General features: G+C 35.3%; 1 long non-coding RNA gene across 1 annotated transcript in view; it reads left to right on the top strand.

The window, feature by feature from the left end:
• Positions 1 to 25,959, top strand: part of LOC138702686 (uncharacterized) — a 174,608-nt gene that overhangs the window by 42,345 nt on the left and 106,304 nt on the right. Inside the window, exon 2 of the long non-coding RNA XR_011332856.1 lies at positions 21,535 to 21,597. This is a non-coding gene — a long non-coding RNA (uncharacterized lncRNA). The remainder of the gene's footprint in view (positions 1 to 21,534; positions 21,598 to 25,959) is intronic.

The raw sequence follows: 25,959 nt of genomic DNA, 5'->3' as shown, positions 1-25,959 counted from the left end.
ATCATATCATATCATATCATATCATATCATATCATATCATATCATATCATATCATATCATATATCGTATCGTATCGCATCGCATCGCATCGCATCGCATCACATCACATCACATCATATATCATATCATATCATATCATATCATATCATATCATATCATATCATATCATATCATATCATATCATATAATATAATATCATATCATATATCATATCATATCATATCATCACTAGATTTCAGAATACAGCTTCATTGTTATAGTCCCGTCGCTCTAATTTCCGGCATCCAATCGCGTTACAGGTCGGCTACATTTAAACGTGTGCGTCTTGTGATTCGCTGAGGAAGACGTTATTAATTTCTTAAGGCTCGATAAATACTTAATATAATCGTCCGCCATTTTGGCTCTTTCGTTGGCGTTCGCAGAAAGCACACGAGGACGTTATTTGCCGCTCAATTATTTGCTGAATTACAGTGCGTTTGATTTATTATCATAGGAGCTACGACATGATAATGTTTAACTATGTGGCAAATAGATTCCTCGTATGGTAGCTCGGCAACGAAAGAACAAAAATGGCGAACGATATTACCTACCTAGACTTTATAGAGCCTTCACTTCCTAAGACGTAAGCAAAGAGGAGGAGTCACGCCGGGAATAACAGCGTCGCGACTATAGTAATCGTGCCGTTCCGATGGGTCATAGTGCAAAAATAAAATTATATTTTCCTTGAACGAAAAATACAATATGGCGTTTTTTACGGAAACAATCGTAATTTTTACGAGAGTTTTCGTAAAAGAACAGTAATTTTTCCGGACCAAATATACAATATAGCGTTGCTAAGAGATCGTTTGCATGATCCTTCACATCCTGTGTAAACATTTCCTTCATTTCGTGTTCATATTTTGGTATTTCCATTGGATACATAAATACAATGCTCATTTCCTTACATGAAGCCTAGTTTATTTCCATATTTTGTTTGCCAATGGTTGATTTGTATAGCACCTGACAAAACGATATAATAATACAGTACAATTGCACACTCAGGCTTGCCAATGGTTATCTTCAGATCTGTATGCTTTGTTTCTCCTCGCAAAAGGGTGCACTCACAGTCTACTACTGTATATACAGTCACGAAGCTTGAGTTTTGAGGGTGCTAGAAACAATAGACTGTGACGGTACTATTTTGCATTGCCTGTAATGAGGCGATATTAGCGATCCTAGTGGTGAGCAACTACCTAATGTTTGCATATTTACTACGTATTGAGCTTCGCGACTGTATACACTAGACTGTGGTGCACTGTTGCTCATTCAGGCTTGCCAATCGTGAAAATATTCAGAACTGTAAGGCGTTGTTTCGCTGTTTCCCCTGATAACAATAAGAGGACGTATTGTTACATACTCAGGCTTGTCTATAGTAGACCCGTGAAGAACCGCAAGGCTTTGTTTCTCGTGAAAAAAGGATGTATTATTATATTCTTAAACTTGCAAATAGCTGTACAGAATTGCAAGCTTTGTTTTTCCTAATAAAAAGTTGCGTTGTTTGCATACGTACACTTTCCAATACCTCATCACGTCATCACGAAATAACCTCTCATGTCAAAAAAAAAAAAAAAAAAAAAAAAAAACCCGTAACACAAAATTCTCATGCCGTTGGATTTGAACGATTTTAATATGGTAGGTCGAAATAGCCTATGTAATTTATTTACGATGGCACCAGTAATGAAGTCTTCCATTTGTTTAACACATTTCAGTGTAGAAGAAACAACATAACGAATGAAATAATTTCACATAATATGTACTGTACATGTAACTTTCAGGATAGGTTTAATTCTGAAATGTTACGTAATTAATACAACTGTATAATTGAGAGTGATGTAACCATTTAATTATATCATGGCGTTTACGTAATCGCTTCGATTTGTGAAGAATTGTAAGAGCATTACGAAAGGCATTATTATGCATCAGCTTAGGCCTTAACGGGAAATCCATATTTTACGTTACATTATTGCATTGATATGTTCTACATTTTTGTGATTATTCTGCAATATGTAGCCTATGTTTACTTCTATATGTTCAGCCATATTTTGCAAGTTATAACTCAGTCTGCTGCAATAGCGGACGGTGGGTTTGAAAGTTGAGGAGGCCAAGACGTGACTGATGAGAATATAAAAATACAAGGCCTGTAACGTACCTCATTACCAAGCGCAGAATTTATAGATTTTAAGAAATTAAAACTAGGTTTTCCAATTTATGTTTTAGGATTTTAAATCTTATGTTTAGAAATGTATATGATTTTACGGAAAAAAAATAAAAATAAACAACATACTGTTAATATATTACAACGGCTTGGTAAAGATTGACACTCTTTGGGACACTTTAAGTCCTAACCTACGAATTAGATCTTTTTAGGTCATATTACATTTAAGAATGTTACTCTTTGCTACACAAAACGAACAAGAAAAACATTATTTCGAGAGTAACGAGATAGCAACAAAATTGATTCGAACCTAAGAATCCGGGGCTTGCTCATTACTATTACATAGTCTAATTTTACAGCAAATTAACTGGACGTTTCTCTTTCTTCGCAAACCGATCAAATAGGTCACAACATACTTAATAACTGCTACTAGAAGAAGCTAGAGACAAATCTGCATTTGTTTCTAAACTCTCGATATATTTAAAATACTGTATAAGTAAATACATCTCGTAACACAAAGGAATAAAATAACAAGAACACCCGCAGACAAGAAAAAATCTAACAACATAAATGGAAACTTTTACGCAGGGAGAGAAAACTAACAACACGTGACTCAATTTTCTAAAACCAAGAAGAGAGAAAGAGAGAGAGCTTCCCAATACAGCCGAAACCGGGCGTGACTATAAGCAATACAGCTGTCAGCGGTGGGTAGGACATCTCCAAATCGGCTCCCTTCGCACGTTCTAGTTAAGTTTAAACACTCCTCTAACCAGCTATCTTATTGGTTGAACTGCTGTTGTCATGGTTACCGGGGAGTAGCGTCATGTAGCCGACTCCTCACTCCCGCTCTCGCATAGACACTGCAGGTTGCTAGATATCGACTATACAGGTTACAGCGCTATCTGTTATTTTTCAGTACGAATTATTTGTACTATCTACAGTATAGCGAGCGGGCATCACCAACTGGGTGTTGTCGACTTTACTTAACTTACATCTTAGTCGTAGTGAATAGTAAAATTAATATAAAAAGAAAAATGTTAGTCATTTGCTGTAACTTGTCTGTGATCTTAATTCAGCTGAAATTATTACTGCCATATTGTGTTCTGGTAAAATATTAGGGGAGGCTCGGCCTCCCTTGCCTCAACTGAAAATCCGCCGCTGCTGCTGACGATTTCCCCAACACAGAATTCGGAGTTCATGTGCAGATAACATAGACCTATGTAGGCATTTGCAAGCGTGAATATGCTGTGATACTTAATAAAATTCAAAACGTACATACACAAACCCTTTACCTGTACTTAACGTTATTCATCTGTTTACCCTTTTTTATTTTTCACTTTTGGCATTGTAAATAATCTAGTTTATGTTTAATCAAGAAAACGAAAGTTATGTTCTTATTTGGATGCATAATAAGGTGTGTATATGAGCTATTCCATCTCAAATCGACCGAAATATAGAGAACATTTACCTTACAATTTCTAAATACAATAAAACCTTTTTTGTACGTAGAGAACTGTGATACAATGCTTTGTGCAAAGTATGAGGCATCAGAACTTCATAGTGTTTAAATTAAAAATATTTTAATTTATCGTATTTTCATAAAATTAGCAACGTTAAACTGTTGTAGCTCCGAAACCCTTTCATCCAATGATCAAAATCATGGTTTCTTTTGATGCTGAGAAATTAAAGTTTATATTGACCTATAAACAGATTTTCTTAATTTTTATGGAAAGGGAGAAATTTAGATTTTTACTCATTAATACGCCTTTGCCAAGGAAAAAATATTTTAAAAATATATAGTTAGATTCCGCATTGAAAGTACAAATAAACACACTTTAATAAGAAAGTATTGAAAATATCAAATAAAGAAAATAAATAGTACGCTCGTGAAGTAACCAGCTGACTGTAAGGCGGATGTTAGCCGAGACAAGCAAGGCCAGGAGACAAAACACGTGATGTGTCGTCTAGCAGCGTATGGCTGAGCTAGCTTTATCACAGGTTTTCATAAACACGGGAGTAAAATGACGCCCAACGCTCGCTTATCTTCAGCTCTCGGCCAGTGCGTGCGGTACTGCGCCGTTCAAGTCCAGGCGTGTGAAAATAATTTATTTAATACCCTCGAAACTTATTGCCGTACTACTAAGCAAACAATGCCAAGCCCCTCTTAATAATACAAGGTTTTTTCCTCGATATTTTTTTTACATTTTTTACAAATTGGCAAAAAGCCTAAAAGTAAGTAAAATCAGTTTATCTGTCTCTCTGTGTACAATAAAATAAGGATTACTTCTTAACATAACCTACCATATGTCAGCTTCAAAATAAGCTCTCGTTCAATGTTCTGTAGTAAATGGTTCGAAAGTTCTGAGCGCTGAAAGAGGCTTGTTTTTATAAAAGCTAAATTTGTCGCTCAATAATACGAAAACCGTTTGACTTTCGATAGTATATTTTTGAAAATGCACTTTCCTCAGCACCTTGTATAAATAGGGAAAAAATTAGAGTATAAAAAATGCGAGTTTTTTTACTGATCGATTTCATATGGAATAGCCCATATATAGGGTCTGATCGAAAGTTTCATCAAGTTCTAATACTTGAAAGCGTTAGTAAATGTTCTGAATAATAGTTCAAGGAAATAAAGTAAAAAGAGTAATATTATTCACAATATGGTGAAAGAACTGAATTGTTACTTTATTTTGTGTAATCTTCAATTTAAGAGAAAAATGTAGCAATTTAAATTTGTAACTTTCTTCTGAATATCCTTACAGTACACAGTAATATGGAAAAGAGGGCAAAGGGTAAATAGAATTGCAAAGGGTGGTCCGAGATGCACGAAGCGAGCATAGGCGGAGTCCCTAACATTTTCGCATTTGTAATGGAACAGCTGTAACACGTTTGTGGGTCGAATGTTACGTAACAATTTGGTAAACAACAAAGATAGCAATAATGCTTCTCATTATGCGAGAATGCAGGGACTTGCGTTCGTTCGGTGATGTACTTAAGATAACAAATTACTTTCATTCTATAGCAGATAGGCTGATGTGACATTCATATATCTGTCGACTGTCGCCATGGAAACGGATGAAAGTAACCGTGGGAGTGTCCGCAAGATTTATCGGTTTGTTATTTAACTATCTGCAGTAGCTCTCAAGGGTAAACGGAGTTCGTGCGTAGGTAATATTCAATATAGCTTGCTCTTTGTAATTTCAATGCGGCGTGCTTAATTTGTTTACATTTTAGTCGTGATATTAATTCTTGACTGGATATGAAACGATATTTTTTCAACAATGGACATTTGCTGTGAACATAGATAATCATAACGTAGAAGAAAAAGCAAAGTTACAATAGAAGATAATTGAGGCACTGGATGCAACAACAGCTTAACTCTACTTAAGTCGTTATTCCGGCGATGGCATTTTCATAATCTTCCATGTGTTTTCTATCGACTGTAAAAGTTGTATTTTATTTCGTTGACTCTAAATGGTAGGAGAGTGAAGTCCTGCGTTAAATCGAAAGGTTCAAAATTCGCAATACAAACATACTAGAGGCTTGTGCAGCAAATGCTGCAAATTAAGTTCACTAGACTTTCAAATAAACATTTTTCAGATTTATTTTCAATGAAGAATACCAGACATTCTGAAAGTTATTTGCTTCCATAATAATGAAAGATACTCTCTCTCGAGCCAATACTGAAGAGAACCACGCATATAAATATCTACACCACACCGCCATTAAATATATGAAAAAGACCCAACCCCACCTGATTAATAACTATCTTACGTAAGTTTTATAGCTTTCAGTAACGTATACTATATATACTATATAGCCGCCACTCAGTAAAATATAGAAATCAAAATCTAATTTAAGTTATTCCCTAGATCTACTTATATAACCCCAAAACGTTTCACTTTCATATCATCAATATAGCATTAATATGTATAATTAATGAAAAATAGTCACATCATGGAATTAACTACAATAATATTTCATTTATAATGGTAATAATGTCATCAAACCACCTCAATTTTTGTAGTTTTTAATATCCAATACACAGCCGTACCCAGAAAATTACACACCACAGAATCGAACCTGTATATTATTTTTAGTAAGTTAAGTTTTTAATAACCAATTTAATTTGAGCTCTAAATATGTCAGCATTCTTGCAGATCATGGCCTTCGTGTAATATTGTTTACTGTAGTGTGTGTTTTGTTTTATTCTGAAATGCAATTGCCTAGTTCTCGAAACTGACGACAGATGGATTTTTGGAAAATAGGAAAATTATGTTGAAAAATTGACATTTCAATGAAAACTACTGTTTTTCTGAAAAACTTTGAGTTCCAAGCTTCAAAATGAGGGGTCATTTATTAAAATCCGTTCAGCCGTTTTCCCGTAATTTCCATTACCAGTTCAAATTGAGGACAGTTTTTGCAAAATTGCTAACTGGAAAATTTGCAAAATTGAGATTTTGATGGATTCGTTAACATAAGGCAGGCCTCTACAGTACATGATGTTCAAAGCATCTTAGTAAAATTGGGTTATTTCTCTTCATTGTAGTGTGTCAAAGTGTGATCGTTTTTTCAAAACTTGCTTTCTGCTATGAGTGAGACATACAGCAAAACTTTCTTACTATAGTGTTTTAACTCTCCTGTAAAATTTAGTTTTTTCAGTTAGCAAGTTTTGCAAAAACGGTCCTCAATTATATATTATATACAGTATGTAGATGTTACACTCATGTTTTATATATCAGGGTCTTTGGGAGTATCATGTACTTACAATACCGTTTTCCAGCCATTCAGTTTTTCTATAGGATATAATATAGTACCAAAAGAAGAACTTAATCTAAAACATTCCCCTCGTCCAGGCTTAAAATTATCAAAGAAAAATAATATTTCATTATTGAAATTCTTAAAACCAGAAAATGCATGTTCTCATATTTTGAATTCTGAACAAGTGCTGGATGAAAATCGTCCTGAAATGAAATCAGTGATCGTGAAAGAGAATATTTGACACTATAATAGAGGAGTTTTCATCTGTAGCACAGTTTCAGAATTCATCATCATCCTTAGCTCAACCATCATGGGTCCTGGCTGTCCATAGGAGTTTCCGCCATTCATCCCTATTTCTAGCAACACTCATCCAGTTTTTAATTCCAATAGTTCTGGCATCCTCCCGATGCCATCCGATAATCATGTCCTTGTTTCGTTTCCCATGTCTTCGTGAATAAGTCCGTCCGGCTATTTCTCCATTGGATTTCGTGACAATTGTTTTTTATGAGATGGGGTCGTCAGCCCCAAGCTCAACCATCCGGCAATCCCGGTTGGACGATGATTTTCTGTCGGGGTTTACTCCCTTAGCTGATCTCAATTATAGCGTCAGGAACTCGCTTTTCGCCCTTGCATGACTTAGCGTTACCCAGGGGCCATGACTAGGACATGCATAGTTTCAGAATTAATTTTCTTAATAAATCTTCTGTTTTCATTATTAGAAATTTAAAAGAAACGTTATTTTGTTTGTGTAGTATATTTCCATAAAAACTTATAAAGGCTTATCGGCTAAAATTCTTATTTTGTATTTTGATAAGCTGAAGCCTTAATGTACTATTATTTCTTATGGGATCCGATAGGAAAATATGTTTTTATTTAATTTTATTTTGAATTTGTTTTATCATACAATCAATTTATTTACCTAGGGAATTTAGTTGAACTTATGGCCCGGATAACTGCGCATAATTTGCAAATAGAATATCGTGCCAATAAACTTCTGTTAGCGTCTATGACAATTTAAATGTAAAACAGTTGGAAGCACTGTTCACTATACAATCACAAACACTGTTGAAGATGAATAGCATGTAATCTTCCGAGAGATTTACCTTAATTCAGTTCTAAGAATTTTATGAATACAGATGCATTTGAAAAGCGCCGAAGGAGATGAGTCTGTCTGTATTTGCCTGCTGTGTTTTGTGACAATAGTAGTTCTTATTTAGAAAGTTGTGCACGTGTTTGCTACCATTCATGAAAGTGATGGAAGGTGTAACATGAATTGATATGTACAGTACGTGCATTCTTACTAGAGTTATTAGATTGGGCGTTGACTTTCCGCGATGAAGTTTTGGGTTGAAGTCCTATTACGGTACCGAAAAGTAAGATAATTCATTTTTCTCTATTTTCGTTTCACCAATTTTTCATCAGCTATTATTATCATCGATCTATTGTAACACAGCTCGACCTCCTAAGGTGTAAGTGCTCTACACGTTTCTGTAAATTGCTCTTCGGGAGGTTTTTGAGTTCAAATTGATAAGAGTCAAAGTACCCGTTTTTGGTTTAAAAACCGATAGGCCTATTGTAGGCCTACATATTTTTTTTTCATGATATGTTTGCAGCATTTCGCAACAAGTCACTTCTTTAAAATCGATCAATTTTATTTCCATTTATACTTCATTTTTAACTACCATTCATAAAACATTATGAATACATGAATTGTTCTCTATATTACAACAAACGCATTTTTTTTTTACTTTCTTATTAAGTCATTACACAAAGTATTATGATGTAAGAAGTCTATTTAGAGATTTTCGCTGAAATCTATGTATGTTTTCAACATTTTTGATGCGATACAGAAAAATATTCTGCGCTGTATCAGGGATACTCTGACACGTAGAATACGTCACTCAGTTTCGGGAATGGAACTACAGTTGTGCTAGTTTGCATGTTTTATTTTTGTTTCCGTTTACAAATAGGCAGTATGGGTCTATGATAAGAGAAACAATTAATGAAGGGCATGCAATACATTTTCTCTTCATACAAAGCGACATTCCGAAATTAGTCCCAGCTCACAACAAATTTTTCACTATGATTCACTCAAGGTGTATCGTAACTCTTATCACTTTAATATTGCAGAACTCGCGACTACAAATCAAACGAGTAGTTACACAGATCTCTAGTTGCTCTCAATGCCGAGATATTACTGAGAGCGTCTCCGAGGCACGGCTAATTTTATACGCAACTTCGGTGCCTTCATGCTCGTAGAGAAGAGAGGTGGCATCATTGGGCGTGGCCAAAGAAGTAGGCCTATGTCTGTGTCATTTACGTAACAGTGATTTTGAATAACTTTACATAAGGTGACCGCAATATCAACTCCCAAATTTAGTCTCATATCTATACTAATAATAAATCTGTAGCCGAAATTTTTCTGGTAATTTTCGATGTTCCAAAAATAATTGGTCCTAAGATATATAATTAACCGTCCTGAAACCGAAAATCGCTTTTTTGAAATTTTTGTTTGTATGTCTGTCTGTCTGGATGTTTGTTACCTTTTCACGCGATAATGGCTGAACCGATTTATATGAAAATTGGAATATAAATTAAGTTCGTTGTAACTTAGAATTTAGGCTATATGGCATTCAAAATATGAGATTTAAAAGGGGGGTTATAAGGGGACTTGAATTAAATAAATCGAAATTCTCCCTTATTATTAATTTTCATGAAAAATATTACATAACACAGGTTTCTTTAAAAATAATTTCAGATAAGTTTTATTCCATACAAAATTTTGATAGGACTGATATTTAATGAGATAAATGAGTTTCAAAATTACAATAACAACGCCATCTAAGGCGGTGTAATGAAATAAAAAACAAATGACTTCGTCTATAAGGGGCCTTGGACAACAACAATCGAAAGCTATTAAACATACGGTAGCCTATAGAGAATGTTTCTGTGTTTGTATGAAGTAATATCGGAAGCTAAATTAATCGATTTGTATAATTAATTATTAATTCACCATTGGAAAGTGTAGTTTCTCTAGATGGACATAATGCTATAATGTTATTACAGTAACTTATGAGTGAATCGAGGACAGGTAACATTGAAATATCTTCTTATGCACAGAAAACTTGATAGGCATTCGTTTCCTGTATTTCCTAAAATAATTTTTATGAACAAATGAGTGGTCTCTGGATCAAATTTAATACAATTTAAATTAAGTAACATAATAAACGATTTATCCTTCTATTAAACACGAATGTTCTCTGGATCAAATGTCCTATTTTAATTATGTAATTACTTTATATTTATTTCTAACGGGTGCAGCGGAGTGCACGGGTACGGCTAGTTACCAAATATAAGACCAAGACAAAGTTGAAAAATAATCAGTACCTTGTGGTATATATGAAGCCTCCAATTCCAAAACTGTCTGCATCCATTCTTAACAATTTTCAGGAAACGCCAAAAACTGATAACTTTTTTCTCTAATTGTTTGCAATGTTAGTCATATTTGAAGCTTATTTATGGCAGGAAAGAGGGAATTTAGACGCAACATTCATTAGAAAATTGCTAGAGACATTTAGGTAGATGACGAAACCGCCATTATCTCTATTAAAAACAATGGATTTAGACAGTTTTGGAATTGGACGCTTCATATGTAGAAACAAGCCTTCACGGTCCTGGCCTTAAATTCGTTCATGACGATGATGTGATAATGATTATGATTAACTAATTTTCTGAATCGGAGAAAATATGCACCATTGCCGTTTTGTCCAATCGAGATTTATCTAAAATTAAATAATAAGGCGGCACCTGTTGAGCTACAATTGTGCCTAACAGACAGACGGGGGTAGTCGACCTTATGGCTGAGTTCAAGTAATGGCGTGGAAAAATTCTTCTTGAATGTGATGGAAATTCCCGTTGAATAAAGGAGCAGTGAACTGAAGAGTCGATTTCGCATTGCAATAGACAATAGAAGCGTCAGACAGAGCTGTGTATTTATGTAATAAGCAAGTGAAGATAATGGTGAGTTATTCAAGGTTAGAAGTTATAGGAAACGCTGCAGCATACTAATCGTTTAATTCAGGGCCACATTTATTTGGTATCTTGGATGGAAATTTCTTGCAGTGCGCCTGCGGGCATTTCCCAGATTCATTACACCGACGGAGCCTCTGGGGATATCGCTCCGTGGAGGCGCAGATGATGGTATCATGAGGAAAAAACACTGGTAGGAAGATTTCGCAATTAAGAGCAGGTTGTGTTCACCGCTGTCGAGTTACGGTTAGTATGCCTGACTGTGAAACGAGTGGGCCCGGGTTCAAATCCTGGTTGGGACAAGTTACCTGGTTGAGGTTTTTCCCGGAGTTTTCTCTCAACCCATTAAGAGCAAATGCTGTGTAACTTCATCTTCATCTTATTCAGATGCTAGATAACCACAACAGTTGATATATCCTTTTTCTTTAAATGTAAAATTTTTTTACAGAAAGTACAAACTGTACAGAAATGACATAATCTATTCTTAGCTTCAAACCTGCATATGGCGAGAGCCAATAGACGCTACGTCGAAGCCATATCATCTCCTACTAGAGACAGAAAGCAAGAGATAAGTCTGGAAAGCAATATTCTTCTTCTTCTTCTTCTTCTTCTTCTTTTATATAGGTCGTAACCTGTTTTTCTTCACGCTTTATCCTGGAGATTCACTAGATGTTGATTGCAGACCATCTTTCCTTCTTTGTTGCGGCCTTTCTATACCTCTTCTTCCTAGGGGTTTCATGTCCCTGACTATTTTTGCTATTCTATCATCCCTCATTCTTGTAACATGATTATTCCATTCCTTTTTTATTCCTTTCACAAATTTATTAATGTCTGTTATTTCACACTGGTCTCTTACTTCCTTATTTCTCACCCATCTCTTCTCGTCTTCCCTATTATCGATCTTAATGTATTCATTTCTACTGTTGCATATAGCTAATTTATTTTTTTTTGTGGTGGCTCGTGTTTCGGCTCCATAGGTCAGTATCGGTCTTACCATTGTTTTATATATTTTAACTTTTCCTTCTATACTTAGATACTTATTTTTCCATGTTACATCCCTTAAGTAACCTGATACTCAAGCTCCTTTCATGACCTGCTCTCTAGCCTCTTTATACGTTTGACGATCACTTGATATATTAACTCCTAAGTATTGAAACTCCATTACTTGTTCAATAATTGTCCCTTCTATTTCCAGCTTACATCTTAACGGCTCCTTAGATATAACCATAGTTTTAGTTTTCTCTGTTGAAACTACCATATTGTAGGCCTATAATTTAGATGTCACCACAAATTTATGTAATAATCTCTGTAAATCATCTTCGGATTCTGCTATAAGTACTACATCATCTGCGTAACCTACTATATTTATCTGGTTATTACCCAGAAAGCAATATGTGTAAGATATTTCCTCGAAATTGTGGTGTACATACAGGAAAGAAAATACCAGCCAAGAAATATAAGCTAGTAGAATCACAGTTCTCCTTTCGAAAGTTACCAAGACCTTAATTTGAGTGATGTTCCTAAACCAGGGTAAATCCTGCCAAAAAGAAACAAGGTGTTGCCTTTGTGTAAATTCTTGAAACCAGAAGATGCTGATTAGGTTAAGTGTGTTCTAAACATGGAATTTGTGAATAGCATCGACCGAAGTGATAACTCAAAACTTGAATCAGAATCTGAGTTGTAAAACATGTTCAAATAATCCAGTAAACAAGAAAAATGTAACAATCCCAAACATAAAAGTTTAGGTATTATTCCTTCTATGCAAGAACAGCGTTAATTGTATTATTTAAAAAGTCAATATTTTTGTAAAATGACTTTAAGTTGATATGATGATACCTCAGAATGTTGAAAATTTGTATTCTCTTACTAATAAATACATTTTTCAGTATTTTCATATGTTTCTGTAACTCTGAGACACTATCAAAACCTTAACTCCTCGTTTCTCAACGTGCCATTTTACCATTAACGCTCTTGTTGCACTCAGGTATTCAATTGAACTCATTGCTATGTTCTTATTGATTGCCAGATTACAACATGTCATCGTACCAGTGACAGGTTCTCAGTAATTTCTTGTTTGCTTCCGTCTCAGAAGTAGTTGGTAAGCATATTAACGTCATCTTCTCAGATTTATATAGCTCGGATCAGATAAGATATTGGCAACGTCAATCTGACAGGCTTATGTACATGTTTACGCAAGTCTTTGAATTGTCATTGCATTTCTTAATCAGCACTGCATCTCGCCCCCTCAACCATTATCGTTTTACTTCCCGTATTTCATACTTTAAACATGTAAACCAAAGTAAATCATTCATGGAGTTTCATCGATACCAACGACTGAGCGTCCACTTACGTACGTGTTAAAGGCTTCAATCTATTAAAGATAACAAGCATGTTTCGCAACAATTCAGTACCAGTGACGAAGCTCTTAAGAGACTTTTGAGGCTTAGCCTACTTAAAAAATTTGAGTTACTATATCTAGTAACAGTATAAGTTCGTAATAACGATGTCTCGTAACGCTTGACTTCACTCCGATCCTTCCATATAGCCTATTAAATTCACTATTGGCAGTCATTCAACTGTGAGAGGCTTGTGGCAGAAGCCTCGTAGCGACGAGCAATGGCCTCGCTCACAGGCAGCGGTACTCACAAGCTTGAGGAGAGGCTGGAGAGGAGGGAGTATCGATGAAATTTCGTGACCGCTTTGGTGTGGAACCGCGAGGTAAAGTAACAATGTTTGAGTGGGATAAACGTGCATTCGCAATACTTCGTATTAAAAGTGCGCCGATACCTGAATATGAACTTTCCCAACCGATGGATTGGAAAAGGATCTGCAGATCAAGCTCCTTTTGACTGGCCTCACCAAGTCCCGACCTCACAATACCTGATACCGGTAATGCTCTCTGGGGGATCACCAAGGACAAAGTGCGAAATAACCGCTATAACACAACGGCACAATTACAAGCAGCTGTGGAAGATGCCTTCAACGAAGTGACTTAATTATTTCCACAAAACATCTGCTAGGACATGGCGCAGAATTCAGCTGTGCTATGAAATGAAGGTCTTCATATCGATGTCTTGGATTGTTAAACTATCCGGTACATTTAAATTTCAATCAATCAATCAATCAATCAATCAATCAATCAATCAATCAATCAATCAATCAATCAATCAATCAATCAATCAATCAATCAATCAATCAACTATTACTCATAGTAGTGTCGTAATACATTGGGGGGGGGGTATGCCCACTTTGTGACCTCTCTATACCCCTATAGATAGTTAGGGAAATACATTATTTAGGCTAAGGCAATTTCTAATGAACAAGATTTTTATAAAACACTTAATACTCAACTAATAATAATAATAGTAATAATAATAATAATAATAATAATAATAATAATAATAATAATACTGTAATAATAATAGGTATAACATATATATATATATATATATGTTGAAGATGATAAAACGTTGTTTACACTCTATGCTGATGATCAGGTGGTAATCGCCCAAGAGGAGGAAGATATAGAATACATGATGAGAAAATTACACGACGAATACACAAAATGGGGTTTGACAATTAACTGGGATAAAACTGAATATTTGTGTATAGGAGGTATAAGTAAAAATTTGAATTTGAGTAATAATATTAACAATAAAATCATGTAATGAATTGACATATTTAGGAGCAAAATTTGATAATACAGGAAGATATGACATATTCAAGAATAATTAACGCCAGGAAAGTTACAGGAGCACTAAATTCTATTCTATGGCAGAAGAACATTAGGACAAAAACAAAAATGATGATATATGAATACATAGTTAAAAGCACATTACTCTATGGATGTGAAGTTTGGCAGATACCTGAGCGTATGAAAAATAAGCTTCTATCTACTGAAATGGATTTCCTGAGAAGATCAGTCATGAAGTCAAGACTAGATAGGGTTAAGAACGAAGATATTAGAAGACCTGTGCATAAAGAAAAAACAGTCATCCAAGAAATACAAAGAAGACAATTAATTTGGTACGGACATGTTCAGCGGATGAAAAACGAAAGACTGCCGAAAACTATCTTGAAATGGGTTCCAAATGGGAGAAGAAGAAGAGGGCGACCGCGAGATATATGGATTAAAGGAGTTAAAAATGCTATGTCACAGAGAGAGTTACAAGACGGTAATTGGGAGGACAGAAGAAGATGGCAACTAGGATCCGGAAGGCGACCCTTCTCGCTCCTGGCAACAATCGAGAATCTTTAAACACATCGTATGGTATCGTGCTGAGTCGGAAGAATTCGGTTTGTTATGGTTGCTCAAGAGGCCATATTAATTAAAATTGATTTATGAAGTATTTAAATAATTGCTATAATATTAATGACGTTGAAGATCTCTCATGGAAAAGGTTCATCTGGAAATATACTGAGTAATCTCAAGATGTAAGTAAAATAAATGTACGTAAATTAAGCCATATTTAAACTTTTTAAGGTTTTGTGTGATTATTCGTTGATGATGACTGAATAAAGGCGATAAGTGATAGGTATACTGTATCATTAAAATTCTTTTTTTTTTTTTTTTTTTTTTTTGCTTTCAACTACTTAACTTTATTGAAATTAATTTATTTATTACGCATATAAAATTGACCGTTAGCACGACTTTCTCTGGGAATAAAGTAGAGCACGTATGAAAGAATCCTGTTAAACCAGTAGAACCCCGATTATCCATCACCCTATTAACCGATCAACGGATTATCCGACCGTCTTTCTCTCACTCTATTCTTTCTTTCTTTCTTTGCTGCGGAAAAAAAGTATGTAGTGATATTCCTTATATTAGTACCTTTTCTTTTCTATAGTCTATTATTATAAGCCTTTATCCTTACATATTACAAGTGTACTGTCAGCAATAGGAACAGTTACCGGTAGGCCTACTTGAAGGTGTTTTTCCCAAATTGTAAAATAATCACTACCTGCTTTCAAAGAAATTGTCCCAAAAACTTCCGCAAAATTTAGAGGAAACTCGTGCAGCATTCAGTCTTTATTCTACTGTTCAAGTCCTCGTACTACATAATTTCTATCCAAAATATCTTCCACGGGTGTCAAAAGTGTTTTACTAAGTATCAAAATAAAATACAAATAAATAATTGATCGATTTGGGAAAAGACAAATTTTTAGGCTCTAAAAATTAGATATTACGTGCCTAAAATAGACACAATAAAACTATGATATAGGCTCTGAAAATTGAAAAAAAATCGGCTTTAAAAGTTGTATCTAAAATCACACATCTCATTCAAAATTAATAAATATGTTAGCCTAACGTTCGAAGTCTAATGATGACCGCTAAACTAGGAAGGATGATGATGGATCAAGAAAATAAACCACCAATAAGAACATAATAATTGGCAACGTGAGAACGAAGTGAATTGTGAAACTCTTAAAAAAGGATAAAAAGACAGCATGTGTCACTCACTCATCATCGATTTTTAAGACAGTTCACACACGATTCTATTCAGCCCGTCACACGACGTGATGGCGATGTGGTATTCATCTATCCGACCTTGTGTTCGCTCTTAACTTCATTCGTGAGGCCTGTTAATGATTACATAAGATTCCTTCAACGTGGCTAGACCCAACTGTTATCTTATTGATCCGGCATCCTAACCATTTCCTCTGATTGAATAACAGGAGGCCTTCAACAGACGGCCCGCGGGCCCTATGAGTTATGGAAATATTTTATGTGGTATAACTATCTGTATGCAGAGGCTACAGATAATGAATTAGTCTTAAAATGAAACAGGTTTCGTTGAATATTGTAATTATTTTAATTTGTTTCTACGTCAATGGAATTTTGCTCCCCATTCCATTTAAATTCAGTCCTGTTACGTGACTGCGATCACGCAGTTATATTTGTGATGTTTTTAGTTTGATGTGCTGGTAAACCCCATTCAAGAATACAGCTTATTAATTAATAGTATATTTCATTTAACGACATTTGAACTGCAGCGAAACTCGCTAGTTCGGACTTCACAAATTCCATATGTTTGTAAAATACACTATAATGATTAAGCGAAATTTACTAATTAAACGGCTATACAATATCATTATTTTTTCAGTTGTCGAAATAATGCTGTTCCAGTAAATTCCCTACAATTCGGACTGGATTTTCCTCCAATTAGTTCGAATTGTAAAGTTATACTGTACTAAAAGGTTTATTCTCCGTCAAAACGCAATGTAGGCGGAATGCGACAAATTTTGCCTATAGTTTAACGTGCTCTACTTTATAACCAGAGAAAGTCGTGCTAACGGTCAATTTTATATGCGTAATAAATAAATTAACGGAACAGATGCATTAAGGCTGATTCACAATAAACCGGGAACGGAAACGACAACGTGAACGAGAACAGAAATATTGTTAAAATAAATGTATTTAAATGTGAGCATTCACAATTAACTATTTTGAATGCTCGCATTTAAATACATTTATTTTAACATTATTTCCGTTCTCGTTCTCGTTGTCGTTTTCGTTCCCGGTTTATTGTGAATCGGCCTTTATATGGGCCACCCATCACACATTATGCGCAAAAAAGGGCCAGCGGAAATAATGGTTCGATCCTTTTTTTAGCATTCGATATCCGATAAGCATTAAATGCTACCAAATTAAAAAATTAAATAAAAAAAATTAAACAGTTTGTTACTACTGATGTGATTTTAGTCACTTTGTATTATATTTTTGGTCCAGGGAAAATATATTTTACTATTACTGCCGTTATTTCCATTTTGAAGTAGGCTACAAGTCAACAATATAAAACTGACTGTTAAACTAGAAGTTGGCAACATATTTTATGTCGATTATAACAACAATACATATCGATAGTATCATTCATACCATTCAACCAATAAGGAGATTGGCCCCTATGATGCATCTGTGCCAAATTAATTTCAATAAAGTTGAGTAGAAAAAAAAAACAATTTTAATGATATACCTATCACTTATAGCCTTTATTCAGTCATCATCAACGAATAATCACACAAAACCTTAAAAAGTTTAAATATGGCCTAAGTTACGTACATTTATTTTACTCACATCTTGAGATTACTCAATATATTTCCAGATAAACCTTTTCCATGAGAGGTCTTCAACGTCCATTAATATTATAACAATTTATTTAAATACTTCATAAATCAATTTTAATTAATATGGCGTCTTGAGCAACAATGACAAACCGAATTCTTCCGATCCAGCACGATACCATAAGATGTGTTTAAAGATTCTCGATTGTTGCCTGCGTTTTTTTCCACTGCCTGCTGGATCACATCCTATGGATAAGATGCGATCCAGCAGGCAGTGGTTTTTTCTGATCACTCGTGATTAATTAGTATTTAAGCATCTGTAGAGCTGTATGTCTTGACAAAAATATTGCACAATGGAATAGTGTAGGAAAAATGGATTTAAAATTATATAAATGGAATGAAACATACAATATTGGACATACAATATTTTATTCTATTAAGGACAGTTTCAGATGAATTTAGTGAACAAATCCACAGTAAAATATTTAAAGTAATAAAATAGTCGTCTATTTTATTCAGTAAAAATAAAGCGTATTAATATAAAAAAAATAAAAGACAGACACTTACCTCAGAAAACTACTGTTAGATAAAATAATAAATTATTGCACGGCCCAATCGATAAATAATGAATTGTCTCAGCTATTGTATTTGAGAATTTAATTCAGCATTTTCTCAAAATGATTCTGACTGTGAAAAATGTTGTCTACAAATGCACAATAATCTCAGATAATTAGACCAGAACCAAACTTCTTTTTCTTTTCTGACAGACTATAAGCACCATGGGCCTCCATAAAAATATTTCCTGCTGTAAAGTTATGTTTTAAGTGGTTATTTAGCTATGTTGTATCAATTGCGCGGTTATCTAGTGTAGAAGGTATTTTTCCGAGATGAGTTTGTGGATTCGTCCTGAGATTACGTGACATTCGCCTTACAGTTTGGAAAAACCTCTGAAGAAACCCAATCAGATAGTTTCGAACCCACTCCATAGAGTAACCTTAGAGCAGAGAGAGAGAATTTCTTCTAACAGAAATATGACAAAGTTCACTTTGACTGTGAGCCCATTTTACAGTACGAAACACCGTAACTGCAAATCTGCACTAATTCTCACAGTAGGTGAAGCATATTGTGACATGTGAACACTCAATTTGTGGGTCATTCGTTGATGCCTTTTCAGTAAGACGAGGTCATTGCAATTAAGTGCATGAATGTCATTGAACGGATACGGTTCGAATCCCACAAAACGTGTACGGTGAAAATTTCAATAGCGGACACCTTCCGGGAACTGAAATGCGTCCGTTATCGAATAACAGTGCAATCAGTATGACTCATGCTTTCTCATTGTACATTTAATGCATTTCGAAACAATTTAGTTCGTCGTGTTATCACTTGCCTACGTTACATAAACATTTTTTATGTTATAATTCACTTCTGATTTCCGTTAGCTCCAATGACAGGCATACATGAGGTGATACACTTCTGAATGCAAGCAAATTCGAACAGAATCAGAGGAGAAAGAAGAGAAAAATTGACAGAGGAAAACATTTAAATTATACAAAAAGAGCGAGGATATTTTACTTCATTTATACACAGTATTGTTTAATATTAGTGAATAGGTTACATTTTACTCTTAAAATTCATTACAATGATATTTACGATAAGTCTGCTATATTTGATTAATTAAATATATATTTCCGTTTAAATAACTTCTCAAAGTTTTTACAAAAAAATACTATGACATATAATAATTTTATATATTATTTTAATGTACCGAAGTACATATGATATTTCCATGCAGATATTCTGCGTCATCATACGATGTAAGAGTAATGGAACGGAGAAAAATTCTCTCCGGCGCCGGGATTTGAACCCGGGTTTTCAGCTCTACGTGCTGATGCTTTATCCACTAAGCCACACCGGATACCACCCCGGCGTCGGACAGAATTGTCTCTGATTAAGTTCCAACTCTTGGGTTCCCTCTAGTGTTTTTGTATTACATTTCATACATAGGAGGATCGAAAAGTAACGCACAACAATTTTTTGTGGCGACAATTTTAATAGATAAGCAAAACAAAATAATGCACAAGAAAGCTACAGGTTTTACCTATATTTCATACAGAAACCAAGTCTCTCGACACATTTCTTCCATCGTGACGTCAGATTCAGTACACCTCGTTCATAAAGCTCCGTTTTCTGAGTGTATAGCCACCTGAGCACGACTGATTCCACTTCTTCATACGAACCAAAGCGTTGACCTCCTAGAAATTTCTTCATTGGTCCGAAGAGGTGAAAGTTAGACGCTGCAAAGTCTGAACTGTAGTATGAGTGATTGCCACCTCAATGTCTCTTACAGTGGGTGGTGTTGCAACGATCATTGGTCGGCCGGAACGTGCTTCGTCGGCGGCCTCCTTCGAAGAACCTGCACCACCTGGAGATGTTGTTACTGTCCAGACAATCAGCACCATACACCTCCAACATTTCCCTGTGGATTTCCCTCGGACGTTTTTGTTTTGCCAACAAAAAACGGACTACACTTCACTGTTCTTCACAAGTAGACGATGCTAGCACACACGCCTTCTTTACTCGTTAGTTACCGCTCGTTGCGCCAGGGTGACATCTTATCGAGCCATTGCTGTTTGTAAAGCAAGATTCAAACTATAGTCCCGTCGCTCTGATTTCCGGCAGCCAGTCACGTTGCATATCGGCTACATTTAAACGTTTGCGTCTTGTAATTCGCTGATGAAGAAGTCCTGCATTTCCTAAGGCTCGATAAATACTTAATATAATCGCCCGCCATTTTGGCTCTTTCGTTGGCGTTCGCAGAAAGCACACGAGGACGTTATTTGCCGCTCAATTATTTGCTGAATTACAGTGCGTTTAATTTATTATCATAGGAGCTACGACATGATAATGTTTAACGGTTTGGCAAATAGATCCCTCGTCTGGTAGCTTGGCAATGAAAGAACAAAAATGGCGAACGATACGACCTACCTAGACTTTATAGAGCCTTCACTTCCTAAGACGTAAGCAAAGGGGAGGAGTCACGCCGGGAATAACAGCGTCGCGACTATAAGTATTTGCTAATTTTGAACGCCCTAACCGAAATAATATTCCGTAAAAAATTGTTGTGCGTTACTTTTCGACCCTCCATCGCATATTGCGAACGTTTTCGCCACTTGGCATCTTCAGGCATGAATTTATAATATCTGATTTAGTACATATTGAATATTTATAACAATATTTAGCAATTACAAAATGAATTCAGATTAAAAGATTGAACAACAAATATGTGACATATGACTATTCTATAGTTAATAAGCTATCCATTATTTCACACAAGAAGCCAAGTGTTTATCTTTCGCATCTCTTTTCTGTGACTGGACGATATCATGATCATGATGATAGTGGATCAGTAGTGAAATGAAAATATCAGGGAAAACTGAAGCATTAGTAGAGTGCTAAACGGTCGCTTTTTTCTCTGAATGTTCCAGGGATAGTACAGCGGTCTTCTGTGGTGAGGTGCTGTCAGCTGACGTATGGCTGGGCCCCTGAATGTAAGTACTCAAGTGTTTTCTAGTTCCTTGTATCACTTGCAGGAAATCGCTTTGTTTGTAGAGTTGCTCGTGTAAAGTCACGTTCGATGCCAGTGCTTTTAATAATGGCAATCTTGTGCGATTTATAGCAAGGAGTCGCGAGATGTGTAGGTATTCATTGCACACACGAGCTTGTTAGGCGCGTGTACAGAGGACCTTGCGATAGGAAATGATATAAAACAGCATTATGAGGAGGAAGAATTCATTCACAAAGTTCATTGTGCCGACTATGGTTTTTTTACGCCTTTGGGATCAGAGATTTTGACAATGTATTTAGGATGAAGGTTAATTATGAAAATCAAAGTGTACAGTGCATCAGTTATTCATAGATTTCAAAAAAGCATATGACTCGGTTAAGAGAGAAGTTTTATATGATATTCTTATTGAATTTGGTATTCCCAAGAAACTAGTTCGATTAATTAAAATGTGTCTCAGAGAAACGTACAGCAGAGTTCCTCCGTCAGTTTCTGTCAGATGCGTTTCCAATTCACTGTGGGCTAAAGCAAGGAGATGCACTATCACCTTTACTTTTTAACTTTGCTCTAGAGTATGCCATTAGGAAAGTCCAGGATAACAGGCAGGGTTTGGAATTGAACGGGTTACATTAGCTGCTTGTCTATGCGGATGACGTGAATATGTTAGGAGAAAATCCACAAACGATTAGGGAAAACACGGGAATTTTACTGGAAGCAAGTAAAGAGATAGGTTTGGAAGTAAATCCCGAAAAGACAAAGTATCTGATTATGTTTCGTGACCAGAATATTGTACGAAATGGAAATATAAAAATTGGAGATTTATCTTTTGAAGAGGTGGAGAAATTCAAATATCTGGGAGCAACAGTAACAAATATAAATAATACTCGGGAGGAAATTAAACACAGAATAAATATAGGGAATGCCTGTTATTATTCGGTTGAGAAACTTTTATCATCCAGTCTGCTGTCGAAAAATCTGAAAGTTAGAATTTATAAAACAGTTATATTACCAGTTGTTCTTTATGGTTGTGAAACTTGGACTCTCACTTTGAGAGAGGAACATAGGTTAAGGGTCTTTGAGAATAAGGTGCTTAGGAAGATATTTGGGGCTAAGAGGGATGAAGTTACAGGAGAATGGAGAAAGTTACACAACGCAGAACTGCACGCATTGTATTCTTCACCTGACATAATTAGGAACATTAAATCCAGACGTTTGAGATGGGCAGGACATGTAGCACGTATGGGCGAATCCAGAAATGCATATAGAGTGTTAGTTGGGAGGCCGAAGGGAAAAAGACCTTTAGGGAGGCAGAGACTTAGATGGGAAGATAATATTAAAATGGATTTAAGGGAGGTGGGATATGATGATAGAGAATGGATTAATTTTGCTCAGGATAGGGACCAATGGCGGGCTTATGTGAGGGCGGCAATGAACCTCCGGGTTCCTTAAAGCCAGTAAGTAAGTATAGAAAAGCCAAATTATACAACACTCAAAGGTTACCGAATTATTGACAGCGACAGTTGCGATCTTTCATCTCTTTACAAGGATCAACGTGATGATATAGTGAAACCAGTACCAAGTAGTAGGGTTTGAAGGGCAGAACTCATACACACATAGGTTAAGTAAATATCCCTCAGTTGCAGTTTTTTTTGCGCGAGGTCAGAATTGCCTAACGGATATAGATATACACTAATATCACAGTTTAGTGTATACAGTCTACACTAGGGTCTAGGAACAGTAGACTGTGCCGATACTATTTCGCATTGTCTGTATTAAGGCGATATTAGCGATCCTAGTGATGAGCAACTATCTATGGATGCATATTTACTACGTATTGAGCTTCGTGACTGTATATACTAGACTGTGCTAATATGCAAGGATGCGTATAATTGGATCTTTATAAGACTTCCTCCTTGGCAAATAAGCAAATAAATAATCTCAATTTTTTTTTTGGTAAATATACAATTTGCGTATACATGCATAACGACGATATGCTGTAATTCGTTTTATCATTTTTTTAGTACATGTTCTCTAAAACAGTTGCTTTTCGGACTGGCATCATTCCAAAAAAATGAACTTTGACGACCTAGGCCTAAGTCGTCATAGCAACACTTTAACGGACTTATAAACAAAAAAAAATTGATTCAATATGACATTTTCTTTTACTTTTAGATGAAATTATTAACCTATAAATTCCTCACATAATGTAATATTTTTTAGAGCTTTTACTAAACAAATTTGTATGCACCACGTAGCCTACTTTTAGATGAAATTATTAACCTATAAATTCCTCACATAATATAATATTTTATAGAGCTTTTACTAAACACATTTGTATGCACAACGTAGCCTACAGATGAGGAGACGAGACCTGACATGTGAGCTGTGCGAGAGGGGAAAGAATGAGCTATTAGAAAGTGAGTTTGTTTCACGCTGATTAATGTTAGGCCTATACGAATCTACCGACACGGAAGTTCATATCAGACTAAAACCTATCTTCCCGCTCCATATCTATTGGTGATACAGCCACAGTACATAAGGTCATAGGACAGGTCTTGCCTCCTCTACTATAGGCCTACATGAAGAACTTCAGCAGAGTCATCCTAAATTCCTGACTCGGGTGCACCTCGTCCAGTATCACTGAATTCGTCCGCTGAAGTTTCACTTTTCTTACTTGATACATAATATACTATTATGTTTAAATACCAATTTGTTTCCTCACTATTCTTAAAATACAAGGAATTCAAGCTTTAGTTTTTATTTTCGGAAGCTAGTAGCTTTAAGGTTATTAACGGACTAAAATCATACCTACAAATAAGCAAACCATTAACGACATTAGCAAACTATTTATGGAGTCCTTTATGGTTAGAGAGCTAATAAATACGTTCCTACAACCCAACATTAGTGTGGTAAATTATTGAATAATGCCTTTCTGAATTTTCGTCAAATATGGCTTTGATTATGGATACAAGAATACTGAGAAATACGAGTAGAATGCATTCAACAGTACAACAAAGCAACGAACATAGCCCAAATCACGGCCACTAGAATCCTCGTATATTTTAATTGAGTAGGTGAATATGTCTCGCTTATTTTGAAGATTTATTATTATTATTATTATTATTATTATTATTATTATTATTATTATTATTATTATTATTATTATTATTATTATTTGGAGTAGCCTACAGGAATAATTTGATTAAGTCTTCGGTCAGTTCGACAAAAATAACTAACACTTTAATTTCAGTGACTGAATATCAGTGATCGCTCTCACTGATGAGTAAGAACTTTCAGTACCAAGTAATAACTTATAAGAATTTACTCATTGTTATTCAATTGACCCAGTATCTTATCCAAACAAAGGTTGTAAGTGCGCAGAACAAAATTTTTCATGAGAGACAAAATTCTCCATTTACATCATCTGCTACTGGTGAGATGTGATTGCAAAATACATTGATTAGGACGTAGTTCCACTTTAAATTTCAACAAATGACTTTTGTAACTCATTGAGCTTCACACATAAGTTACGATCTGTTTTGACAATCACTTAAAAATTACAAAAAAGGTTTTTACAGCTGTTGTTTACAATCTAGAATAAGGACTGTAGAATATATTTTACAAATAAAAATATGATCCGTTCAGAGCAGAAGTGGTATAAGTCAAAAATGGGTAATGAGGGTTAAAGTAAACATTCTGTAAAATACAGGCAAAGTAGCAATTAATATTAAATTTATTTAAACTGTTAGTAGTCAGTGGATAGCACGAATGATATATTAATTGCTACTTTGCGCTGTATTTTACAGAATTTTTACTTTAAACCTAATTACCAAATTTTGACTTATACCACTTCTGCTCTGAACGGCTCATATATTGTTATGTTCTCCAATTCCAATAACAATTCAGCTAGTGATAGCATAAATTAGCGGCTTGTCACTTGTTTTCTGCTAGGTATGCTGTATCAAAATCGATGAGATCAGCCCGTCACCACTCACGTGTCTGAATAATGGCTAGTTTGGATCGCTCTTGAAAACCTGTGTAGAGCAATGATGTTTATCATCTCAGAATGTACATAATGGCTTCCCAGAAGCCTTCAATCGTCAGTGAGCTTTATGTAACGCGTCAGGGTGACGTGTCGATTCGACGATGGCCAAGGTATGTGTACTGGAAGACATTCATGGCTTGTGGTGGGAAATTTAATTCACAGTTACCTTCAGTGAAGGCATTGAAATTTTCACATCTCTAAATTATACCTTTAGAGGGATTTTTTTTCGACCTGGTATTAGACTGTACTAGGCTGAGATGGAGTCAGCATGTCTCCGGGCCCCCGAATGAGGTAACATGAAAC

Source organism: Periplaneta americana, chromosome 7, assembly GCF_040183065.1.
Source record: "Periplaneta americana isolate PAMFEO1 chromosome 7, P.americana_PAMFEO1_priV1, whole genome shotgun sequence".
Classification (NCBI taxonomy): Eukaryota; Metazoa; Arthropoda; class Insecta; order Blattodea; family Blattidae; genus Periplaneta; species Periplaneta americana.
This window is presented reverse-complemented; position numbering and strand designations above follow the sequence as displayed.